General features: G+C 41.4%; 1 protein-coding gene across 4 annotated transcripts in view; it reads left to right on the top strand.

Annotated features, from left to right (window-relative positions):
• Positions 1 to 20,632, top strand: part of SPON1 (spondin 1) — a 251,436-nt gene that overhangs the window by 113,066 nt on the left and 117,738 nt on the right. The window lies entirely within an intron of this gene.

Raw genomic sequence — 20,632 nt, 5'->3', positions numbered from 1 at the left:
TACAGAATTTCTGTGGAATGGTTGGGAATTTCTTAAGAACTAAAGCAGATATGTGTTCTAGATCCCCTAGGATTGTTCCATTGTCAGAGGTCAGTGTGTCTTGATTTGGGGTTGGAAAAGTTTGGTCACTATGTCCAGAGGAGTGTTTATCACATCAGACTGTAATTATTTCTTAAGGAGTCTTTCTTCTCCATCAGACAGACCAGTCCCCCAGGACAAAAGCCATGACATGCTCATCTTCATTCTTTGTGCCTTGGAAGTACCTGGTGCCTTCCCAAGTACTGTGTTCTGATTGGTGAACTCAAAGTAGCGTTCCCTGAGGCCTGGGAGGCAGATTTCTAGCTCCCATCTAGTCACTGTGGCCAATACTGATGCAGGATTGTAGGCCAGACCTTCCTTAGAGAGGAAAAGGGTAGACTTGTACACCCAGAGGATTGGAGCCAATCGGAAGAGCATGGAGAGGCTCTAATTAGGACTTTGAAAATTCGATGCTGACAAAAATGATTTCTACTAATCTTCAGTAATAGATGACTTTCCTTTTGCTGCTCCAGGGATGATTTTGTCTTGATAACCAACTCTTGCCTTGAAGCCCAATTAAGCCATGATGCTTCCCGACCATAGTGCAAACTGATAAATGTCAAGTCCCCACTTCCCTTTATTTTTGTTGCTCATCCCAAACACCACTTCGTCCATAAGGATCTCAGAACAGGAATTCTCAAGCTTGTTCATTTCAAGATGCTTTTTACATGCTTAAAAATTATTGAGAACTCCAGGACCCTTTTGCTTATAGGGATTGTGTCTATCAAAATTCAACATATCAAAAATTAAAACAAATTTAAAAATACTTCCTATTAATTTTAAAGGTAACATAATGAATTAGCAATAAGAAACTCATTACATGTTGACATATTTTATGAAAATAACTATTGTCTAAAAAAAGAAATTTAGTGGAAGAGCATGATTGTTTTACATTTTTTTTCAAATCTCTTCAATATCTGGCCTAATTAGAAGACACCTAGATTCTCATATTTGCCTCTGCATTCAACCTGTTGCGGTATGTTCTTTTGGTTGAAGTGTGTAACTGGAAAAGGGAAGAATATTTTAATAACTTTTTCATTAATTACAGATAATCGTCTTGGATACTATATACCAAAACTCTACAAAGGGTAGTGTCTCAAAGGACAATTACAGTCTAGAACATGAAACCATATCAGTGAACTTGTACTCTGTTACATTAATTTTTTTAAAATTTATTTATGATAGTCACAGAGAGAGAGAGAGAGAGAGAGGCAAAGACATAGGCAGAGGGAGAAGCAGGCTCCATGCACCGGGAGCCTGACGTGGGATACGATCCCGGGTCTCCAGGATCGTGCCCTGGGCCAAAGGCAGGTGCTAAACCTGTAACAGGGATCCCTCTGTTACATTAAAATGCATTGCACTTTGAGTGGATCTTTTACAAATGAATGATTTTGTAACATCAGACATTGGTTATTTGGAAAACATTGGTTTACCAAGTCCTACAGATGGTCCAGATGTTGAGACATTTCATCATGTAATATCAAAAATCACATTCATTAATATTGCTTCCAGTCTCATCAGAAAAGCGTTTAAGCATTGGAAAACTATCAAAATAATTGTAACAAACTTCCCCCAAATTATTTTCGCTTGAAAGCTTGAACTGTATCATTGGCAACAAATACTGTCCATTGTTTTCTTTGAAATGACAGGCTCACTTCATTTTTGAGAAAACGTCTGCCACATTTTCTAGTCTGAATAACCATAATTTGTCTGTCATTGGTTCTTTCAAGTAAAAAGAATGTTTATGAAAATAAAAGTATCCGTCCAGCTTGCCCCTCCAACAACCTGGAGGCACAAGAGCATTTACTCAAGACAATCATCCCACCCAAGTATATACAGAAGTGCTTTATGCGTGTTTCCCTGTTAGTCACACATAATAGGAGAAATATGTGTACTTAGAGGTACAGAGATTAATACGTGACATTAATAATTTTGATTGTTTCATCAAAAACATTCTTAAGTGAAACTGACCCTTTGAATTGTTTACTGAGGTTCCTGGCAGTGAGGATCACGCTGACTGCTGACACAGTTCAAGGCCATTGCTTTGATGGGCACTAAGTGACAGCAGGTTCACTCAGGACTGCTTTTGCACCATCAGGGTGAATGTCAACATGTTGCAAAAGGCAAACATCTTAGTATTATTATGAAAATAGTTTTCACCTCACAGATCCCCTGCAAGGGCCTCAGGGTCCCCTGAGGTCTGTAGACCACACTTTGAGTACTTCAGCCAAAGGACAGGATAGCCCTTGAAGGGGTCTGTCCTTCGGTTCTCTTTGAGTGACTTGCCCTGGAGAATTTTCATTGAGTTCTACAACCGGATCAGGCTACACCCTTGTGCCTTCTGTCCTTTCTTGTGGGGCCCACATCTACAGGGGGCTCTTCTCAAACACTATACAAGATTGTTTGTTCCAAATGCGGTTTCTGGGGTTCTCTATCTTAAAGAACAGAGTACGCTGCATCCATGACACCCCCCCCCCTTCCTGGGAGAGGCTAGGTGTGGCGAAATCAGGAAGGCGAGGGGACAACCCAACTGACTTGACGTCCCCTCTCCTTTGTAATGCCACAAATTTCCGCTGGCCGTCAGGAAATAGTGAAGTCCTTCTAAAACCTCCTCAACTGGGTGATTTCTAGAAATTGTGCAAGTTTTACCTCCTAATTTTATAAGTGAAAAAACCTGGAGGCATAAAGTTAAGGGCTCAGATCACATAGCCAGAGAGTTTCAGAAACAAAAATCAAAGCTCAGATCTCTGGACTCCCTTCTGCCTTCTGCTGGGGGCTACCACAAGGCAGTCTTCTCTCCTCTGCAGTGAAATTAAATGTCTTATACACAAAGCATCTTGTAAGCATCTGCAGTACCAATGTGGACTCGGCTAATACTAAATTCCAAACAGCTTTGCCCCGTGGTACAAAGATTTCCTCTGTAGAGAGCCTGACTTAGAAGTCCAGAAAGAGAAGGTCTGGGCTCACTGGGCCTGAACAGAGATCCGGAACCCCGGAGTGTTAGACGTGCAGGCAAGCTTCCCCAGTGTCTTAAGGCAGTCTTCAGTGCCTAGCAGCGGTCCAGGAGCATGTGTCTTTTATAGGAACATGGTGACCAGGCAGGTTCACCACACAGCGATGTCCCAGGACTTGGAGACACGTTCCATCTCTGCCAGGGGATTGGGAGTTGCCTATCAGATGCTGAGTCTCTTTGCTCACTTACTCTGAACACAGCAACTAGGTGGTGGTTATTGTTTTTAAGATTCTGTTTGTTTGCATATTTATTTATTTCAGAGAGAGAGCATGAGTGGTGGGGAGGGGGAGAGAGAGAGAAGGAGAAGCAGACGTCCCCCCTTAGCAGGGAGCCTGGTGTGGGACCTAATCCCAGGACCCAGGGTTCATGACTGGAGCCGAAAGCAGACACTCAACCACTGGGCCACCCAGGCGCCTTAGTTGTTTTGGGCTTTTTAAAAGATTTTATTTATTCATATGAGAGAGAGAGAGAGAGCATGAGCCCGGGGGTAGGGACAGAGGGAGGGGGACAACCAGACTCCCCACTGAGCAGGGAGCCCAACGCAGGACTCCATCTCAGGACCCTGAGCCAAAATCAAGAGTTGGCCGCTTCACCAACTGAGCCACCCAGGCGCCCCACAATAAAAAAAAAAAAAAAAAAGCTTTGTAGTAAGGTCTTCTTCCACCCTTCCTCCTCCCTTTGAATCATTTCCTTGAAATAATTTCCCAAGAGTAAGACGGCCCCATCAAAGGATATGCACTTTTTATTGGCTCTTGAGGGCATTTTGCCAGATTCTTCTCCAAAATGTTTGTATCAATTCACCATGTTACCAATGGTGAATAAACAGGTCTCCTTCTCCCGGCCTCCTCAGCATTTAACTTAGTGTTTTCAATTCGGGCTTTACCAATTAATGGTCATAAAAAAATTAATCTCGCTATTTTAAATTGGCATCGGTTTAATTACTAGCATACTCGAATCTTTTTCGGGTGCTTATTGTGCGTGCCTCTGAAGCCATGAGGGCACTGACAGGAGTCACGTCTGACTTTGCTCATTATCTCCTCAGGGCCTAGCTCATCGTCTGGTACCCGGAAAGCCTCTAAATAAGTAATGTGGACTGAGTGAACGGGAAGCAGTTCCAGAATGAGCAAGGAAGAGGGTAGAGGGAGATAAACAATGAGAAGCCCCTGAAGAGGGTGAGGCAGGAGAGAGGGCCTCGTGTGGCTGCTAAGTGGGGAACAGGTTGGATGGTGCCGGCGGTCCCTGGGAAGGTCGGTGAGGAGGATCCCACAGTGATGGTGCCAGCTCGGCCTGAGGTAGTGGTGACGGTGTGAATGGATGGACTTGAGGTATCTTCCAGAGGTAGAGTCTGTCATGGGTTGGATGCGGAGGAGTGACGAGAGATGCATCAAAGCTGACAAGTACTCCTGCTTCTTAAAATACTCCTCAATATTATTGTCTCTCTATTTTTGCAAGTGATCGTGAAACCATTTTATCAAATTCTGTCAGAATTTTAAACAGGATTGCATTACATCCCCAAATTACTTTTGGAAGAATTGTTAGCTTTGTAATATTTAGCTTGCTCAGTTTCTCTCTGTTTCTGATAAGACAGTCTGTGGGTTTCTGCAGCCCCATGCCTGGACCGGGGATGAGTCACAGGTAGACCCTGGGCCTCTTCTCTCAACCTAACTTTGGAAACAAAAGGAAACATTCAACAAACAATAATCCCACTCCTTCCTGCCATGACAGGGAAATAAATCCCTCTCCACGCTGAGTCATTGTGTCCCTCATCGCCTCCCCAGTGGTGCCACCGCCAGGCTGAGTATGAATAGAGTAGTGTCACCGAGGATTAGAGTTTGGTACCAAGAACACGTGTCATGATACAGTTTCAGTGAAAGACGGTGCAAAAAGAGAAAGGATCCAATAGCTTCTTTCCCCTTTTGCTCCTCTCTTCCCTCCATCTCTCTGGGAAGTCTTGCGGCAACAACAACTCCCTGTTTTATGTGCTGGGAATGGGGAAGGAAAGTCAGTTGATGGTCTTCCAGTTAAACATGGCAGGTTGAATGCAAACATTCATCTCTGATCTTTCCTCACATCCCATGAAGATAACACTAGATGAAGAAAAACCCACAAAGACAAAAAAAGGAAAGAAGGCCACAGCATACAAGGGATATTGCCCAAATCTGGGGAGCTGGACTGGTGGCCACTCTCAGCAGAGTCAAGAAAGAAGAATCCCACGTACTTGCAGAGAGGGTGGTGCATAAGAACCAAGCCAACTGATTGCACAGAAGCGCACGAACGGCCTCAGGAACCGGGTGTTCAGGACAATGAATGAGAAAAAGCATGCCATCGTGAGATTTTAGAATAATGGGGGGATCCCTGGGTGGCGCAGCGGTTTGGCACCTGCCTTTGGCCCAGGGCGCGATCCTAGAGACCCGGGATCGAATCCCACATCGGGCTCCCGGTGCATGGAGCCTGCTTCTCCCTCTGCCTGTCTCTCTCTCTCTCTCTCTCTCTCTCTCTCTCTCTCTCTCTGTGACTATCATAAGTAAATAAAAATTAAAAAAAAAAATTAGAATAATGGGGCTACCGACAACCCAAAAAGCATCCAGAAAAACAGGCAAATGGACAAACAAAGCATCAGACCTCTTTAGAACAACACAAAAGCTGCAACACAATGGGGCAATGTTAAGTTTCGAGCTCGCAGTTATAAATTCTGAGGAGGGACCCTTCTTGCTCAGCCTGGAGATGGGGCTAAGACAGAGCAGCTCCGCTCTTGTCGTCTCCATGTCCTGGTCAGGTTTCTTTCTCATCACTTTTTCACTGAAGTTTCTTTCTCGTGTTTTGGTAAGAGAGCTCGCAATGGGACATTTCTGCTTTTTTGTATGTTCGGAACTTGTTTTGTTGGTTTTTTTCATGGCCTCATAAATGTTTACTCAAGAAAGCCTTTGCTCTTATTCCACCTCAGGTGCTGAGAGAGATGTGATTTACTTTGTGGCACAGGAGCATCCTTGGCCCGACATTGAGAGCCCCTCTGGCTTTACTTGCTTTGTGTCACGTTTCATTTACCCCACATATGACTACCGCCATTTCGAATCTTTCCGCCATCTTGTTTTGTATTTGCTGATTATACTTCTGTTTGTTTCTTCTTTTTTTCTTCTTCTTTTAACCACTTCTTCTCTCCGTCGCCTGCATTACATTTTCCTCTGCTGGGTTAGACACTATTGGATTCATGTTGCTGTTGTGCTTGTGGTGGTTGCCCTAATTTAGAACACATACTTAATGTTGACTTATCTGTATTGATTTCATAAACATTTCAGTATTTGTCTTCCCCTGAACAAAACAAGACCGTTAGCGTGCTCTCAGATTCCTTTGTTGTCCACCATCCCTCCCTCTCCCCGATACACATTCACATTGGTTCTTTCCTAGGACAGCCTTTGATCTCATGTTTATTTCAATGTCTGGTAGTTCCATGGTTTGTGTTTCTGAACTTTCCCAGGGCTGAACTCAGAGGAGTGAGGCGTGGGCGCTAATTCACCATCTCATCAGGAACCAGCAATAAACTCGCAGGGTTTTTTGTTTACTGCGTTCAATCCATTTAATTCTTTGCAATATCTATACTTACTGTTATATTACAGTGAGTTTTTCGATTTCTTTAAGGCTCTATTTATCATTTCTTCCTGACTTTTCATATTCTGAGAACACCTTCAAGGGTATTAACACCTTGCGCTAAAACTGTGAACTTATCATTTCTCCTTGATGTTTAACAGATTGTTCTCCATTTGTCACGATGTCTTTGGAACTTATAGCATAATAGCATTATATCCTCATGATGAACTCTGACTTTCAACATAACATAAGTAACATAATTAGCTGGTTTTACTAACTTTTGCCTTAAATTCAATCATGTCTGAAAGAAACCCTACCTGCTTTTTCTTCGCTTTAATTAATTTCTCCTTTTAGTGTTTCTTTTTTTCTTATTTTTAGGCTTTCTACACCTTTTAAAGATTTTCCAGTAAAGTATTGCATTAATCCAATTGGAAGTGCTTTTGTGTTTTTCTTTTTTTGTTGTTTGTTTCAGTTTTTTTATTTGTTCTGTTTTATTTCTCAACATAGTTATTTAAATTTACACTTATTTTAACCTCAGTTCTATGCAGTAGAACCTGCCATTCTACTTTTTACCTCTCTATTGTTATAGTTCATTTGTTTTCTTTTTTCTGGATTTTCTTTGGTATTACATAGGCAACAAGCATTTATTTGGTTTTAGTTTTGCTATTTTTTTATTTCATTTGGCAACAGTCTTCTTTTAATTCAATTAGTTATCAATTTAAAACATACAACCAGGATATTACTTGTATTTTATCAATACACTCCTATCTTCTTAAGATAGCATCTTCTGATTCACTCTTATGAGAAAACTTTGCTGGTTTTTGCTTTTCTCAACTCTTTTCTTACTTCCATTCTCCATTGACTTTATTTACTACTCAGTTCATTTCTTTTTATCTACTTTTATTTGAACAATTCTCCTCATTCCCAACTCCCATCAATTCTTCTCTGTTATTGTTCTTATTACTTACTACCTCTTCAATAAAGATGTACTGATTCAGAATTTCTTACTATTTTTAACAGCATTATTTTTTTTCAGGTCTTTTAAGATCAAGTTTCTTTTTGAAATAAAGTTGGGATCCAACACTTGTCCACTGGTGGGTGATTGAATTTCTTAAGACTGAAATTCTGTGCAAGTCTTTGTACTTGGGGTAAAAGCCCAAATTCTACAGTTTTTTCCTCTGACTATGGTTTGTCCGTGGTTTTCCATTATAGTGAACAAAAAACTTCATCCTTATTCACTTATGATTTATATTCCTTTACACGGAATCTATAACCTAGCTCCATACAGAGTGCTTTCTTTTTCTCCTGCAGTTAAAATAGTTGATGATGCCTGTTATTCTAAATGAGACTTTAAATAGAGTGTTATTTATACCTTCAGCTATTTTATTATTGGTGACATTATTCTTCACAGTCCTCTGGTTTTTTCCCCCCAATCTTTGATTGGTTGTTGTTGTTTATTGTCTGTCCAGTCATCCTACAGACCTATTCAGAGCATCTACTGTGTGCAGACAACATGTCAGCTTATTCCTGTTTATTCCTTCTGTTTCTGCAGGAGCTCAGTGCTTGGCCAGGATGCTCCATCCTCCAGAGCCATCTTCTTCCCCATCTTTTCATATCTCTTTTCGTGCTCTGCATATTTTCCCCTAGTTCATTTTTCTTTCTCTGGTTAGTTTTCTATAGCATCCAGTCCCATACTGGACCCGTGTTATCATTGTTTGTGCCTGCCCACTCCTTCCTCCCATGATGAGCTCTCCCGAAATAGGTATATATAAAAAATGGATTGCAACTCTTCTCCAACTTCTGTTTTTATTCTCATTTCATTCCACGGTTTACTGCTTCCACGTCCCCACCCCACCTCACGCTGCATCCAACTTCTTAATTCAGAGTTCTTATACTGCCAAACATTTTTAAAAGTTGAAAATAATTTCTCCCCCTTTTACCCATTTTCCCTTGGGTGATAATTATGACTGCTGTTTCTAAAACCTTTGCCTCAGACTCTTCTATTGACATTTAAATGGGACTCAAAATTGGAAGGTTCCAGCCCCTTGTGCTACCTCCCTCCTGGAAGTCCTCGAACTATTTCTCAAGCATACTCTTTCTTAAGTAAGATATGCCTGCACTGGATTGACCATTAAATATGGTATATTATGTAAAGTATTACTGTCCTTGTATCTGTTAAGTCTTATTACCAACGATAGGGATAATTTATTGATAACTTATTTGCCACTTACTCCTACGGGTTGGCAATTCAAAGAGCACATGGTTCCTGCATCTCATTCATGTAGCTTAAATGGCCACCAATTTGAGAAGGAGGATTCATTGGCAAGTCATGGATCAGTAATTATGTAAGTTCTAATGCCACCAGTTCCCCTGACAAAATGGATGTAATTAACATTTAAGTATGACACCAACCCCTGCATTTTTCATGCAGTATTTCCTTCAGACCTGTTTGCCAGTACCTATGCTGTGATTCCAACGCATACGTTAATAATAAAGATTTGATTTTCCCTTTGCATGAAAATATTCTAAACTCTGAAAAGCTTGATGAAACTGAAGGAGAGGGAATATACAAAGTCCATTCAACCACAGCATTATGTATGGTTACCCAGGAATTTGCACATACAACTCTGCTATAGCTAATGGCATTCATGTACTTAAGTTTTCCAAACAACGAGTTGAAAAATATACCCTTAAGAATTGTTTATGCCGAGAAAGGGCAACTATTTATAATCACAAGTGGAGTTTCTGCGAAGGTCTGCGCCAGGCACTATAGTCCTGGCAACCTTCCCTCCCAATTTGCAAGAACTCTACTGTTCGGGGCTGGAAGTGAAGCATGAGTACAAAGAAATACTTGCAGCTTTTTCCTAGCCTCAGTTAAATTCAGAGCGAAAGAACAAACACATAACAGGACAAAGGATATAGCAAATCACAGCACAAGCAGCCCTGCCTTATTTTTAGTAAAAAGGATTAGTAAGGGCTGCCCTGCAGTAAAGCCGATTGCCTGTGATCAGGGAGGAGGATGGTTGTAATCTCTTTACTATACCGCTGAGTTGATTGATTAAATTAAAAGTTATGAGTCAAATCCCCCCCAGAACATCTTGGAACCTTTCAATCTCTGCATATCCATGTGATCCTAACGACCTTCCCTTGGAAGGGACAAGTGTGCGCTACCTGTAGGGAACACATGAAGAAAGGCTTGGGAGCAAGCTAAACCTTTTCACAACCGCCAGCAAGAGTTTAATTAAACTCTCTCTAACATAATAAGCTTGGTTCAATTTAAGAGCACCGTGTGCCATGTTTTCCCTGCACATGGAGCGTCCCAGGGTCCTGCAGCTCGAGTGGAAAGAACAATGAAAAGCAGAAGGCTTTCTCTTCACATCTGGCTCCTCGAAATGGGGCTAAGAGGCTTTCTGGAGGCTTTTGCTGACTGGGACAGTTAGTGTTTACAGATGTGAGTGGCTTTCAGTTATTGAATGCAAATTGCATTTGCTTTGTTGCGCACACCCTGGGAAAACCAAGAGGAAGAAGTGGAATAATGTTCCTTTATCCGCCCACCCACATTGAGATTCAGGGCACAGTCTTTTCAGGTTTATTGGGTCCCTAAGCAACCTTTGAAGAGCGCTGTACATCTGTCCGGCCGTCCCTACTACAGCAGACATGGATTCATTTGGCTTTGCTTTTCAAGTCTCTGGTTCCATCTCTGGTCCATTGACTGAATTTTTAGGTAAACATTTCTTGCCTGCCAACCTGAGTGGTTACCCAGCTCCTGGGCTAATTCTGCTCCCTCTTAAACTTTGATCTGTATTCTGAAGGCGAGCTCATCAGAAAAAAAGGGAAAGTGGGCTAGCTTTTAATGTGAAGGCTAAACGCCAGGAGAATAAGCTAAAGCAGGAGGTGGGAAAGGGCAGTTTCTTGCTGGAATAGTGAAGCTCAGCACCAAATAGCGGAACAGTGTGAGAGCTGAAGAGCATTTCTCGGGTGAGAGAAACTATAAGGCAGGTTTCTCTTGCCCCAAAGATTGTCCAGTGGTCAGTGCTCTGCTAAAAAGCGATGTGTACTGCATAGTCAGAACCATCGTGGGCTTGGAAGTCAGATCCCACCCGGAGTCTTGCATCTGACTCTTACTTCTAGAGCCTTATGAAAATTGCTTAACCTCTCTGTGCCTTCCTTTGCTTGTTTGTAAAGCAGGATAATCAAAGCACCTACCTTATGAAACTATTTTGATAATGGGCCAGGGCTCAACTCTAAGCTCCTCTCTTCACTAGCTATAGGACCTTGGAAAAGACACCAGCTGACCTTGGAGCTCTGATTGTATGTAGTAGAACCAAAATCAACATCACTGGAATAATGCAGGGATAGATGAGTTAATATTCTTGCAACCCTTAAAACAGGCTTGGCATATAGTAGAAGCTCACAAAGTGTGAGCTTGTGTGAAGTAGAAGCTCACAAAGTGTGGTCATTATCAGTTTTAAATGAGGTGACTTGTAAATGGTTTTGTTTGTTTTGTGGGGTTTTTTGAGGGGGGAGGGATTGGTTTTGTTTGATTTTGTTTTTGCTTAGTACCAGATAATACAGCAAGTTCTGTGTTAACTGTGGCTATAATGTGCTTTTTTCTAACCTTATCATTATTCCCACCCACATTCTCAACCTTTAAATAAGGATTTAGCTGTGATCTCATGTTGAAATCTTGGACAAACCTTCTCATCTGATTGGTTTCCATCACCTGGTGAGAATTTCCTGAAGTTTCCACCTGGCTCCTAAATTTTCTCCATGTCCCAGAGGAGACAGGGCTGAGTTCCAGGTATATTTTATCATCCCCAACCTTACAAATACCAATGAAGATGAATAGCCTCAAATTTAAAATGCAAAGATACTTTACAAAAGATCTCATACTGCGGATAGCCCAACCAGCAGTGAGGAAATAGAATTTGCATTTGTGACACTTTCTCCCCACTCAGAAAGGAATTTAGTCACAAATACAACATACATTTCACAATCAGCCAGGCAAACACATGGAACTAGTCAGCTAATCTTGATTAGAAGTTAGTGTTTACTGAATTGTATTTTTGTAAATAAGCTAAGGGAAGTAAACAGTTTGAGATTTATGTGTTCTGTGATTTCTGTTGACCAAGATTGGTTTTACTTGGTTTCCTTCCCCTCTCCCCACCTCCCCCTACAAGCACGCACAAAAAATTCTTAGGTGGGATTTGCCTCCAAGTATACAGGGACCTGAGCAGCACCCAACTAAAGAGGAAGCAAAGCTGGGATAAGATAAAGAAACCACTTAGCTATTGAGCTCAAAGGCTCCTGGGGTCTGCACCATCCCCTGTAATGACATCAAGGAAATGTCACATAGGACAGAATCTAGACCCTCTCTAAAGTCTACCTTAGTTAAGTTCATCCCACTTCCTTTAATCCATAAGATCTGGAAAAATCTCCTGTATTCTCCTCAACCTTGGGTCATGCAATTATAATTAGCATCCTCATGGTACTGTGTATATTAGAAATAACCCTGGACAAATTTCCTATATGGTCCTTTTCCTTACCTTCCATCTCCTGTGTCTTCTTTGCTTTTTCCCCACCTTCTAGAGTGGTTTTATGCCAGACCCCTGGAGAAAAACGTTGGAGTTGGTTGGGACCATCACCATATTCCAAGCTCCAACACAGTGTCCAATCTAGCATTAGTGCTCAGTGCATGCTATTCAATGGGCTTGGTGCAAAAATCTTCTCCATTAAAAAGAAGTGTATGTAGGTAAATATGTATATGTGTAAATATACATATGTATACATATATATTTATATGTATATTTACACATATACATATATATACATATTTACCTATCTAACACAATCACAGGAAGAGGCAATGTATATGTGCTAAAAATCTTAATAAGGTTACTAAGAATCATATACACAGAACTCTCATGAAGCTAACAGCATTTATGTGCTTAAAGTTTTCCAAACAATGAGTTGAAAATATACCCTGAAGAATTGTTTATGCCAAATAAGGCTGAGTATTCATGGTCATGACTGAAATTGCTGCGTGTTTTCTGCCAGCCACTGCATTCCTGCCAAACATCCTCCCAATTTGCAAGGATTCTTGGGTTTCACATTGGAAATAAAGCAGTAAAATGCCTCTTCACCCCAACTTACATGGGTCTTATTCTTCATGAGGACTTGCTTAGGCTACCCTGAATAGGGCAAATCTCAACTCTTTGAAAATGCTTATTTAGGTCTACAAAGTGACATGGATTTTCAACCAAAGAGCATGGGAACAAGTTATCAGAATTCTGATGTCAGTTTGGGTTGTGAACACACAACACTTGAAAAGTGGCTCATGTTACTCCCATGCCAGAGGCACCAACTGAGGGGTTGTCAGTCGAGACTTCCATCAGCCAAAGCAAAAATCAGCTTCCCATCCTGGTAGCTCATGGGCCAAAACTTGGGGGCGGAGGAGGAAAAAAGCAAAAAACTGGCAGAGCAGAGTCTTAAGTTTGCTAATCACGGCTACTAGGGGGTATACGCTTGAAGAATAACTCACTGCAAAGAGCACTTACAGGCAAAAGCGCTCCTCAAGAGTGAGCCTGCTGGAGACCCTCAACCCTGTTTTCAGATTCAGTTCAGCCTCCCTCCCCCCTCCCCCAGAATTCTGGGACCAGTGATTTTCCTTGATTGGAAGAATTTTGCAGGAGTTAAAGCAACCCGTCATTGTCCGGATTCTAACAAGGCCATTGCATCTAATGGTAAAGAGTGTGGGCTCTGGAACCAGACTAATTCCTGCCTCCACCGCTTCTGTCCATGAGATGTTAGGCACATCTCTTCATTAACCTCTCTGTGCCTCAGTTTTCTTACCCATAAAGTGGGAATGATAACAATACTAACTTCCCGGGACTCTTGTGAGGATGAAATGGATAAATGTATGTAAAGAGCTTAGAACAGCCTGGCATATATTAAGTGTTATATAATTGTTAGCTACTGTTATGATTCATTTTGTGTGATCCACTTCTTGCCTTGAAACCCAGTTTTTAAAATTTTATCTCGATCTTTAGGCATTCATTGCTTCCATAGATATTTAGGAACTGCCTACCCTCTGCCTGAGCTTTGCCCTCTGTGCCCCTGCAGAGATGAGGTCCTTCCTTCCCTTGCTCCTGGAATTCTGCGTCTCAGAGTGGCCAGATCTGCGTAATGCCCAGTGTCCTTGGTCTTTTCTACACTGGGAGCTCTCCACCCAGCCTGCTCATCTCCATCACCAGTCTCTCTGTCTCATCTCTAAGCTCACTGCCTTGTCTGGTTTTGATTCTGGCAGCACCCTTGAAATTTGTTCAAGCAATGAATAAATTATTCACCTCTTTATTTCCCTCCAAGGAAGAACTAGGAAGCCAGACCTTATCAAGTCAAAGGAATTCCTGCTGCCCCTTTACTGCAATAATTTAATCTCTAAAAAGTTAAAAAAAAAAAAAAAAAACCTAAGGAAATATCCCTCTGATCATAAACGATCCCTCTTCATCAAGAGAAAACAGACTTTTCCTGCTTAGAATTGCACAAGCAGAGCTCTTCCATTTCACCAGAGCTCCAGGGAATAATAGGCCACCAGCTGCCACCTTGGGCTGCAGGTTTCAGGAACTTGGAAAGGGAATTCTCCATCCTGATTATTGCCTTTGCAGTGCTCTCAGCTGCCAGCACATGGTGGTGGGCGTGAGTATGAGCCAACTTCTGTGTTCCTAAATAATAAGGCTGAGATGCTGTCCTCCTTTGCTGCAGAACCCTGGACCCCCAGCAAACAGCCAACTCTGGACAGCCGTCCATCAACCAAGTTTCCTACATGTACCTACTACGTGCAGCCCTTTAAAAAATAAGTCACCTCTTTATGTATTTTTAAAAGCATCGGAAGGAAAGCTAATATTCATGGCAAAGCTAAGATAAGTTCTGATACTACCCATGCAGGAGAGACTTGACCAAGGTCACGTGCCCCAGGAGGGGGAGATGTAGGATTTAATTACATGAACCTGGGTTAAAAGACTAATTCTTCAACAGAAATGAATTTACTGAGACCTGACCAGCCTAATCTCTTGCCCCTCTGTAACTTGTTTTTTTTTTGGCTCCACACCCATCATATCTTCTCAGACAGCACAATGCTCATGTGACCTCTGGGCCTTTGCACTGGCCGTTTTGTATGTTTGCAACTGTCCTGTCCAGCCCTTACCCCCTTCTCTTGTTCTTAGATTAATTCCCACTGCCTTGGAAAGATTTTTCCAACTCCCCAATCTAGATTAGCTGCCCTTCTCTTTTCTGCTCCAGCCTTGTGGTTATCCTATCATGACAGCTTCCATGCTGCTTTGCAATCGCATATTCACATGTCTCATACCCCTAATATCCTAAGACAGGGCAGGCCCCTTGTCTGGTTTGGCTCAGAATCCCCAGGACCCAGGATTTAGAGCATACCACATGACCAGTGAGTATTTATTGAATTAAGAGGAACCAAGCTCTCTCTCTACCAGGCTGCCTCCCTGACAGGTCAAATCCCAAAATAAAGATACCAGCGTTGCAATTCTGGCTAATGGCTCTGTGTAGGCTGGGCTCCTGCCCAGAGCCCCTGACCTCTGATCCTTAAAATGCTCTGAGGTAAGCTTTGAGCTCCCACCTCTACTTCTTACAAGCTAGCAGCTCGTCCCTGTCATTTCCCTATCACCATGCCCATTACATGAGAATTAAATTTTTCATTCCAATACAATGCAGTTCCAGCCTAGGGTAGACCACAGTGAGCCTTGAGAGACAAGAAAAGAAAGCTAACACTGCTTCTACCTTCACATTTTCCCTTTTAAAAGCAAACTTAATAGAAGCACACTTACAAATAGACGCACAAAAAGTGATGCATTGTAAGTGTACAGCTCACAGTTTCCCATTCACTGGAACACGTTCATGTTAGCAACACAGAAATCAGAAAATTACTAGCACTCCAGAAGCCTCTTTTTGTCCCTTCCAGTCTGTGCTTCCCCACAAAGGGTAGCCACCATCTTGACTTCTATCATAGGTCAAGTTTGCCTATTTTTAAACTTTTTATAAGTGGAATTTTTTTTCCCTAATTTTTTATTTATTTATGATAGTCATAGAGAGAGAGAGAGAGGCAGAGACACAGGCGGAGGGAGAAGCAGGCTCCATGCACCGGGAGCCTGACGTGGGATTCGATCCTGGGTCTCCAGGATCGCGCCCTGGGCCAAAGGCAGGCGCCAAACCGCTGCGCCACCCAGGGATCCCTATAAGTGGAATTTTTATAGCATATCCTCTTTTGTGAGGAAAATAAAAGACCAACAATGCCAAGTGTTGGCAAGGATGTAGATTACCAGATTTCTCTCACTGTGGAAAACTGTTTAACAATCTCAACTAAAGCTGGGCTACATATCCTATGACCAAAGATCTATACTAGGATTCTACTCCTAGTATATAAAGAACAGAAATGTGTACATATATTTACCAGGACATGCACATGAGTGTCTATACAGCACTATTCATAATAATCCCATGAATAGGATGGAAAAATTCAACGTGGTATATTGATGCTGTGAAACACACAGTTATGAAAAAGAAAACCAAAATTATGCACCATCACATGGATGATTCTCACAAACTTCTGCCTTCCATGCCTAGATGCTGAATTGATCTGTGATTGAAATTGTGTGTGGTGTGAGGTAAGGGTCAAGGTACTTTTTTCTTTTCTTGCTAGAATCATTCATCAAGATGCCCATCATTTCCCTTCTACGTTAGTGTCACCTTTGTCATGTATTGAGTCACTATGTATCTGTTGGTCTATTTCTGGATTCTGGAATCTGTCATTCTGTCTCATTAATCTATTTGTCTAGCCTTCATATATGAAAGCATTAGTTCTCTAACTTTATTCTTCTTCAAGATTATTTGACTACTTTCAAGCCTTTACATTTCTGCATAAATTTTTAAATCATGATCTCAATTTTCATTTAAAAAAAAACACTAGTATTTTTATTGAGATTATGTTGAATTTATGAACAAATTAGGGAAGGTTTGACAACTTTACGTTATTGACTCTATCACTCCATGTATTTATTTACCCCCAGTTCACTCAATAATGTTTTATAGATGTCTATGGAGAAGAGGTCTTACTCATTTTTCATTGGTTTTTTTCTTAGATATATATTTTATACTATAGCAAGTAATAGCTTTCTTAAATTTCTTTTTTTTGGTCACTGGTATATAGAAATGACATTGATTCTTGCATATTAGTATTCAGAGACCTTGCTAAATATCCTTATTAATTCTGTTAGTTTATATATAAATTATTTTGAAATTTTTATATACACTATTGTATCTTCTACCAACAATTCCCTTCCAACCATTGTGCCTTCTGTTTCTCTCTATTGCCTTATTTCACTGGTGGCTAAAAGCTGGTGATAGTGGGCATTCTTGCCTTGTTCCCAGTCTTATTGGGAAAGCTTTTAATGTCCCCTTTTTAAGTGTGGTTTTTGCTATGGCTTTTTTGTAGATTTTTTAAAATTAGGTAAAGAAAGTTCGTTCTATCCTTAGTTTGCTGAGTGTTTTTTTTTTTTAAATCATGAATGGATACTAAATGCAATCAAATACTTGTTCTGTATCTATGAAGGTATACATATATATTTTTCTTTTTTTCCATTAATGTGATGAATTGTATTGATTGAATTTTGATTGTTAAACTGCCCTTATATTCTTGGAATAAACTCTATGTGGCTGTGATATGGTATAGCTGGATATAAGGTTTGTTAATATTTTCTTTGAGGTTTCTCCATCTGTGGTCACAAAAGAGACTGAGGTTCTGTCTTCACTTTTCCCTTCAATTTTGGGGTAGAAGTTTTCTACCCCAGCCTGACTCCCCTTTCATCCTACATATAGACTTGATTCAATAGGCCTGGCTTCTGTTATTAGCTTAACAAACTTGTCTCTAGGACGCCTATCTTCTCGATCACTGGCAGTGCAAAAAACCTCCTCAAAGACAAAGCAATCATAAGCCAAATCCCATTTCAACCATTCACTGACAATGTGTCCAGTGACAAGTTATAGATCTTCTTGGAGCCTATTTCCTCATCAATGAAATGAGATTTAAAAGATTGGATAATAACATACCAAAGCACCTAGTGCAAGTATATGCTCAGTAATTCCTATTTCTTGCTACCTTTTCTATCTACTGCCTACAAACTTTTAAACATAGGAGAGCATTGGATTACCTATTGAGCTTAGCCAACAGTTGAGATTCAAACCTGCAAATGAAATAATGGGGATGGGAGAAATCTATTCTTTTTGTTGAACTCTTAAGACACAAAGCAGTTATTTACTGCTCCTGCTACGTTTTTAAATACAAGCTCCTGGATTTTTAAAATTAGATAAACATTGCTAGAATTTATCATCCAAAGTGCTACAGTTCCTTCCCTGAGGCTTCAAACTCAGGTGTTAATGGTGTATTAAACATTTGGAAGTTGTCCAGAAGGATAGCCTCTCTCCCATATATAACCATATTTATGTAGAAAAGTCAGCTTGGAAGGACACTTTTAAATAAAGTTCCTCTTTCTAAAAATATAACTGCAGTGCCATTTGTCAGTGCACAATAAACTTATAACCAGCCTCTAGAGAGCAAAAGGGATGGGAGTTTGTTGGTGCTCTGAGATTATGGTTTTTGCCTCTGCGATGAGAATCAGATAACTGGCTAGGTTTTAGAGATATCCAAATAAATCAGAAGTCGCAAGTTCACAAAATTGGGCCAGGAAGACTGAGTTCAAAGAAGGCGGAAATTTATGAACATCGAGAGCCAATACTTTCATTGTTGTCTGGGCCATTAGACAGGTACCACCCTACTTATCCCCTGGCATCCCCACCCTATGATTTGATTCTGGTGACAGCCATGCATGACATCAGAATGATCTCCTACCTAAATCTGGACTTGGCTTAGGCTTTGTACCCCATCGGAGTAGAAGGAACATGGCCTTAAGTTCGACACATCTGATGATAATTCCAGCTCTGCCTCTTTCTTGCAGCTCAATTGCCTCATCCATAATATGGGGTTGGTAACTGACTCACCTAGCAAGACCATTGTGAGAACGAAAGGATGTTAAGCTAATATCTGTGAAGTGCCTATTGCAGGGAATGTGCTCAATAAATGGTTGTGGTTGTAAGAATGATGGTATCTATAGTGATAACAGTGGCAACAATTATGATGACAATAACAAAGTCAGCACCCATAGCTTTGGGTGGAGGGGTGCTGAAGGATCACTTGTATTCTATAGGACTACTCTGCTTCCCAAAACAGGAAAAGTAGCCCCACCTGACTCTTGCCTAATCTCCCGACTATTATTTTATGGATGGCTGGGGCCATACACATGGTCTTGGTTAAATGAGCCATGTCTAGTTTCCCTAAAAGCAGAGCCTGACAAAAGGACTTTGGTGCAAGTAGTTTATATAGAAGGTGATCCAGGAAGCAGGAGTGAAGGGCCTTGAATGACAAGGGAAGAGGAAGAATCAACCTAAGAATATATTTTGAGGTCACTGGCATCAGTATACCTCAGAAAAGTGTACAGAATTGTCCATGAGCACCCACCCCTCCATAGGCGGAGAATTGTCTCCAGGAACACTAACTTCCCTGCACGTCAGGTGCTTGCTTGCTGGCCAGCTGGGCTTTCAAAGCTCCAGGGAAAGCCTTGTGGCAGTGAATGGAAAGAAGCACAGTATACTTGAAGTGGACACTCACTCGCAGCATGGGTGTCTCACACTTGCTACCGCTTCACCATCAGCCTCCAGAAGATAGAACTGACTCCAGACAATGGAACCTGAGCTCTGAGGCTCTGCTGCTTGCTCCTGGGAACTAGTCTCTTCACCTGATTCAATCTGCTGCTATTTTCTCACCACCTACAACCCCCCATCCAATGGACTTCTACCACTCACCCCCCCGCAACACAATGCTGACTGCCACTAGAACCACCACTACGCTGACCATACACCTTAGAAAATCCAACTCTCCTCTAAGACCTTGCCTTACTCTAATGGACAGACTCTGTGCATGTTCCAGGTTGCTCCCAATCTCTACTTCCCTGGAGAAATGGAATATCAATCTTAAAAGCAACCATTTATTGAATGTTTATTATGTACCAGGAATTGTACTATGTTTATATGGATTTCCCTCTGCGTCATGCATAACAACCCTAGAAGGTGGGTGCTATCATTATTTCCATTTCAAAGAAAAGAAAACTGAGTCTTCAAAACTTTAGGTAGCTTGTTCAAGGTAACACAACTAAGAAATGGTAGAAACAGGAATGTAATGATGACCTTAAACCAGTAGGAGATAGCCTGTTTCTTTCAAGGCATCTGATGTAAGGATAAACTGATACATATAGGGCATGGATGAATCTCTAATGTATTATGTCAAGTTGAAAATGCCAGACTCCAAGGGCTACCTACTGTATGAGTTATTTATACTATATTCTAGGAAAGACAAAATTATAGGAACCAGAAACAGATCAGAGGTTGCCAAGGGCTGGGGATGGAGGAATGGAGTTGACTACAAAGAGGCACATGGCAATTTTTTTAGGTAGTAGAACTATTTTTTTTTAAAGATTTTATTTATTTATTCATAAGAGACAGAGAGAGAGAGAGAGGCAGGCAGAGACATAGGCAGAGGGAGAAGCAGGTTCCATGCAGGGAGCCTGATGTGGGACTCGATCCGGAGACCATGGGATCATGCCCTGAGCCGAAGGTAGATGCTCAACCGCTGAGCCACCCAGGTGTCCCGGTAGTAGAACTATTTTTTTTTTTAAGATTTTTATCTGTTTATTCATGAGAGACAGAGAGAGGAAGGCAGAGACACAGGCAGAGGGAGAAGCAGGCTCCACGCAGGGAGCCCGATGTGGGACTTAATCCCAGGAGATCATGACCTGAGCGAAAGGCAGATGCTTAACTGCTGAGCCA

The sequence above is a fragment of the Vulpes lagopus genome, chromosome 15, assembly GCF_018345385.1.
Source record: "Vulpes lagopus strain Blue_001 chromosome 15, ASM1834538v1, whole genome shotgun sequence".
NCBI lineage: Eukaryota > Metazoa > Chordata > Mammalia > Carnivora > Canidae > Vulpes > Vulpes lagopus.
The sequence above is the reverse complement of the archived record's forward strand: the minus strand, read 5'-3'. Positions and strand labels throughout refer to the sequence as shown.